The sequence below is a fragment of the Psammomys obesus genome, unplaced genomic scaffold (genome assembly GCF_907164565.1).
Source record: "Psammomys obesus unplaced genomic scaffold, mPsaObe1.curated_primary_1811, whole genome shotgun sequence".
NCBI lineage: Eukaryota > Metazoa > Chordata > Mammalia > Rodentia > Muridae > Psammomys > Psammomys obesus.
The window spans coordinates 4,503,636-4,509,736 of NW_026596109.1; the positions used below are offsets into that span (position 1 = coordinate 4,503,636).

A 6,101-nucleotide genomic window follows, 5' to 3' on the forward strand; every position below is an offset into this window, starting at 1 on the left:
CATTTAGCTTCTTTTCCTCTTTTCAGTCTTTGGTTTTATTCTCCGGAAAGCTGTTCACACATGATAGAGTACCTCTTCAATGACCTGGTCCTATCTGAGGCTTGTTAAGAAAGAACATGCTACACTTCACTACTTTGGAGATGAGTATCATTTTAGTTTTTTCATTACTTATCAGTGTAGATGATGTGGAGCAAACATACAAAAGTCAGAAGAAAACTTCATAGCATCAGTTTTTTCTTTCCACCTGAAGACTGAGCTCAGCTTGCCAGCAATCACCTCTACCCATGAGCCATCTCCATGGCTCAAAAGGATAATATAATTTCATCTTTACTACCATACTGCAGAAGTCCAAGCTGGGACCACAGGAGAACCAGTACTGCTCACTTTGGCCACCACAAGTAGACTTCTTGTACAAGCCTTCTCTTCATTCTGTTTTTAGCACTCTTGCTTAAGGGGTTACAGATCTGAGAACTTTAACCCCTACGGGACACAGAAATTACATGTTAACTGCTTGCTTTGAACAGTACTATTGGTATTTTCATAATGAAAACGAGGCAGTATGCACCACAATCTTACAGCATCACCACCTCCAATGTTTTATTGTCGATATCCATAAAATTTACCATTTTAGGTAGCCAGTCCTGTAGGCACTAATGACATTCCTGTTGGGCAATCACCACCATCTGCCTCTGGAATTGCTTCACCCTCCCCAAATGAAGCTTTGTATTCCTTAAGTACAAATTCCCCTCTTCTTCCTGTTGCAGACTCCGGTAACAGTGCCTTTTCCTAGGATCCCCAAGTGAGTGAGTCAGACAGTATCTGTTCAGCTGTGCCTGCCTTCACTTAGCATAGTTCCTTCAAAGTTCATCCATGTTGGATGGTGTCACAATTTCCTCCCCTTGAAATGACTCATATTTTACTGTATGTGTACACCTCTTCTCCATCCACGGACACCTGGGTGGCCTCAAACTTTCTGCTACTTCTAATAATGCTATAGATAAGGATATGCAAGTGTATCTCTCAGCCCCTCTTTAAAAAAAAAAGGTTTATTATTTATACAGCATTCTGCCTGCATGTATGCCTGCATGTCAAAAGAGGGCACTAGGTCTCACTGTAGCTGGTTGTGAGCCACCATGTGGTTGCTGGGAATTGAACTCAGGACCTTTGGAAGAACGGCCAGTGCACTTAACCTCTAAGCCATCTCTCTAGCCCTTTAGCCCTTCTTTTCAATTTCTTCGGATACAGACAGATACGTAATGACTAAATCATACAGTGCTGGCTGGTCTGGCACTGTGTGGAACAGGCTCACATAGACCAATCTGGCTTTGAACTCATGGGTAACCCTCACACTTCTGAATCCAGAGTGCTGAGCTTACAGGTGTGCACCACACTCAGCTTTTTGGAGACCCCCAAAATTTCAAAGACCCTAGGCCTTGGTGAGCTTCTGGAGCCACTGCCTTGGTTCTCTTGGCCCAGCCTGACTTTTGTCTATAGAAGTCAAACGGTAAGTCCAAACTACAGCCAATATTGTTGGGATAGATCGTTTTGTAAACTTGACAAAACCTAGAATCACAGGGGAGATGGCTTCTGGGCATGCCCATGGAGGATTACCCTTTGCGGGCAGGGTTTACATTAATGAAGGCAGAAGAGCTGCCCAGTGCGTTGGCACCATTCCCTAGGCAGGGGGAGACGCGAGCTGAGCACTAATGTGCACACACTCATCGCTCTCTCCTGCTGACTACGGATGAACCGTGGCCAGCTGCTTCAAGCTCCTGATGCCTTGAGAAATCCTTTCTCCCTGAACTTGCTTTTGTCGGGGCATTTTATTTATTACAGCAACAGGAAAAGGAACATGAAAACTGTAATGTCCCATGGCGCATGCGTGTCTTCTGAGGTCAAGCTCAGGCAAATTAAAAAAAAAAAAAAACCTGATGAATTTCTGTAAAACCAATAAGAGGGAAAACAGGAAGGTCATGAAGGTGGCGAAATCCATACGAAAGCCAAGGATTACAAAAGCGTTCCGTCTTCAAGCACTTTTTTTCCACCTGCTAAAACACTAACATTTACGAGTGTTTCAAATTACTTGAGGGCTCACCAATCCCAGAACTTTGTCTTGAGGTCTTTCAGGGTTTCTGTCAAAAGTTCCTTTCCAAGGAATTTCAAGAACGGCCCTCCCTTTCTATAACTGACCAAGAGCATTCTAGCTCGTGGTTTACGAGAAACTGTTGAGTGTGAAGACACTTGAAGTACCGGGCTGTAAACATTATCAGTGTGTTTCTGGCCAAGCAGGTGTGGCCCAAGTCACTGCGAGCTTGGCTCCTCTTTGGGTGAAGAAGGAAAGAGGTAGGAGACTAAGCCAGCAAAGACAGTGATGGCTCCCAGTGGCTGGCTTTCCTCATTCTGTCGTGGCAGAGAAATGAGCACTATAACCGGTCTGTGACACTAGGTGTAAGTTCAACGGCTAAGGTTCAGCGTATGTGGCTTTGTCCTCCCTGCTGTAAGTTCAAATGGGGCTGGACTCTCCTTTAACACTCAGCTGCCAAAGGGTCGTAAGGCTCCCAGACAAACTCATTAGCCTAGGAAGAGGTAACAGGACCCTGTTTACGCTTGGAGTCTAACACACACATTCTGCGCAATTACCCGGGCCACACAGTGGACTGTGACCCAACAATGTCACCGAACCGTGGTATTCACTGGCTTGTTGTGTTCAGGGGCATGAGGAAGGGGGTTGAGCGACAGAAAGAATGTGATTAAGTCCTGGGTTCTCTATTCCAATTATATCTCCTGCATGCATGTGCACGAACACGCATTTGCTCTTGTGTGCTCCCACGGAGGTCAACCTCAAGGAGCTGTCCACCTTGTTTTTTTTCAAGGTTCTCACTATGACTTGGGGATTCAGTGAGGCTGGCTGGCCAGGAACCCGCCCCAGGGAGCCGCCGGTCTCTGCCTCCCGGCAGTGGAGGATTGCAAATGCACGTTACCATGCCTGGATTTTCACACAGATGTTGGGACATGAGCTGAGGTCCTCATGCCTGCCTGCACATCCACGTTAGTGACACAGCCATCTTCACAGCCCCCACACATGGTACTTTTTTTTTTTTTTTTAAGATGATGTGGGCAGATCTCCGAAGCTGATTTACGAGGATAGGTAGAGTAGTCATTATTTACTTAACAGAATAAAAGCATTTATTTTCCTGTAGAGGTGACATTCTATAATGAGGGTTTTTGTTTTTTTGTTTTTTGGAAAAAGCCACCTCACCATCTATTCCTTACCCGAGGATATAATTTTATTCATGTGACATCCATACTGTTTGACAGTGTTATTCATCTCCGTATTTAACTTTGAACATCTACTAGTGAAGAACTAGGTGCAAAGCTGTCAATCAACTTACTTTTTTCATCTACAAAATGACTCATTTCTCTCATTACCACCCTAGATATATTGACATGTCCTTGGGACTTCCCCGGTATCAATTTTCCAGACACAACAGGTTCCACAGACTTTCTATCTACCCATACAAACCACTATGTTCTTTTATTTCCCGTTTACCAAATGGAGCCAAGAACAGGTAAACACAGGCGTGGGGTGAAGTGTGCCTGGACTTGTCCCAGCGTCCTGCTTCCCACTCCTCTTTCACCTTCTTCGATGAGACTTCTTGGGAGGAAGGCAAGATGGCTGCCATCCTTCAGTTATCACAGTACTGTACCTTTAGAATGGACAGCATCAGCACTGTGATAACTGAGCCAGGGCAGCCTGTCGTCAGGCAGTCACCGTGTCTGGCAGCGGCATCGAGTGAAGGACTGAAAGATGCGCTTCTGGGTGGAGACAGGAGGAAGCAGAAGAAAAGGGGTCAGATGGTGAGGGAGAAACATTGAAAGGCCAACTGCACTACACTAGAAGGAAAGACAAGCACACGACTCATCCACACAAACGGGATAAATACAACCGAACTTTCCTTCTGCTTTTACACCCATCATAATTTCCAGGGCATCATACATTTCCCAGTATGCCTCCCGTATTCACGGATCTCCCCAGCCTCGCTCACGCAGCAGTTTTTATTCGAGGAAGATTATGTTTCATGACCTTTCCCAGATCTGGGCTTGCCGGCACATACCTTTACCCCACAATCAGGAGGCAGAGGGACGTGGATCTCTGAGTTCTTTGAGTCATGGTTCCGTAACCAAACATCACAGTATCCTTCACAGCTGCCTAAGAGTCAGTAGTTTTCTATGCGGTTTTCATTTAATTTTCACAAAACCCTATGGAGTTGACAATGAATTGTTCACAGACTCATCCAAGAAGGGATTATGGAACTAGGTTAGGTATCATAAGAGCTCTTTACAGATAGAAAAAAGAAACCAAAAGTAGAGGGAGTTGGGGATGGATATGATTTAGAGCCAGGATATACATGTATGAAACTGTCAAAGAATAAAGGGTGTGTGTACACACACACACACACACACACACACACACACACACACACACACGAGGAGGGGAGGGAAGGGAAAAGGAAAGGGAGGAGGAGAGAGCTGGCTGCTCTTATGGAGAACCTGGGTTCCACTCCCAGCACCCATTTGGTGGCTGACAACTGTCTCTAACCCCAGTTGCAGAGGATCTGATGCTGCTCTGGGTCCAGGGGGCACGGCACACGCACGGCACACGCACGGCACACAGACATGGATGCAGACAAAACACTTAAACACACAGAATAAAAATAAAGCTGGTGTGGGGGTGCATGCCTTTAATCCCAGCACTCGAGAAGGAAGAGGCAGGCAGGAGGATCTCTGTGAGTTTGAGTCCAGCATGGTCTACATAGCAAGCTACAAGACAGCCAGGAACATACAAATGCCCTATCTCAAACAAACAAACAAACTCCCCAAAAAAAGTTAAGAAAAAAAAAAAAAAAAAAGAACAGAAACTGAGACACTGTGATTTACCTAAGATCTTACAACGAAGTTAATATAAATGCAGGCCCCAATTCATTCCCGTAGATTGAATCAGGTCTTCTCCCCAATTTATCTCACCACCATCTAGGAGAGAGTCAGTTTATGCCTTTTATAAACACTGTTGAATGATTTGTTTGTAGTTTTAGTTTTCTAGTAACCCAAACCATCAAACAGAAATTAGTGGCTTGTACTTTAGGAAGCAATTCCTCTCAAAATAACAAACTATTGGTTTCACTGTTCTTGATGCTGAACAGTCATGTTACTAATGCCGCTGGGCATGTTTTTCACTATGGTTTATGTCAATTCTACAGCTATAATGGTGCAAAAACCTTTGAATGGCTTTTTAATAATAATAATCATTGTTAAATAACATTATTTAATTATATAATGATATAAAACATAATAATATATACATCATCATCATCATCATCATCATCATCATCATCATCATTATTCTCTTCCTCTGTGTGGCCCTGGCTATACTAGAACTCGCTCTGTAGACCAGGCTGGCCTCAAACTCATAGATCCACCTGCCTCTACCTTCTAAGTGCTGGGATTAAAGGCTGGAACCACCACCCTTCTAGAATGCCTCTTTTTTTTTTTTTTTTTTTTAAAAAAAAAGGCAACGTACACATAACTTTCATTATTATTAGCTATACCTTTGAGACATACCCTGAAGTTATTTCGGGGATGAGTCCTGCTTTTAATTAAAGGCAGAATGGGTATGTTAGCACGTTCCTTTAGCCCCACTAGGAAAGCAGAAGCAGTCGGAGCCCTGTGAGTTCTAGGCTATCCTAAGATACAAAGTGAGGCTCAAAAAGGGAGGTACAAAAAAAAAAAATCAGAAATCTAAAATCAGAATGCCAGCCTAAGAATACCAACTTATTGAAAGCATGATTCATCCATCTCATTTTTCTACATCAGTCATGCCGCAAACTTTTTCAGCATGAGCAGAGCAGGAGGTATTTGACAGGTATTTGAAAAACGGTTATGTTTTCAATTAGGCATTTGGTCAATTTCAAAGGCTCATTCTATGCACATCAGACATTAACTCTGCCTCAAGTAAGTCAGCTAGATGAATCAATTCTTTAGATAAGGAATCAGAGACCAAAATAGCACAATGACTCTAGCTCAAAAATGAACTCTATGTACTG

At 43.7% G+C, this 6,101-nt stretch overlaps 1 long non-coding RNA gene across 1 annotated transcript; it reads right to left on the reverse strand.

Annotated features, from left to right (window-relative positions):
* Positions 1 to 3,263: 3,263 nt before the first annotated feature.
* Positions 3,264 to 4,248, reverse strand: LOC129692356 (uncharacterized). The gene is made up of 2 exons (XR_008722693.1): positions 4,116 to 4,248; positions 3,264 to 3,816 (listed from the first exon to the last, which is right to left on the reverse strand). It is a non-coding gene; the product is annotated as an uncharacterized LOC129692356 (long non-coding RNA).
* Between the last annotated feature and the right edge of the window lie 1,853 nt (positions 4,249 to 6,101).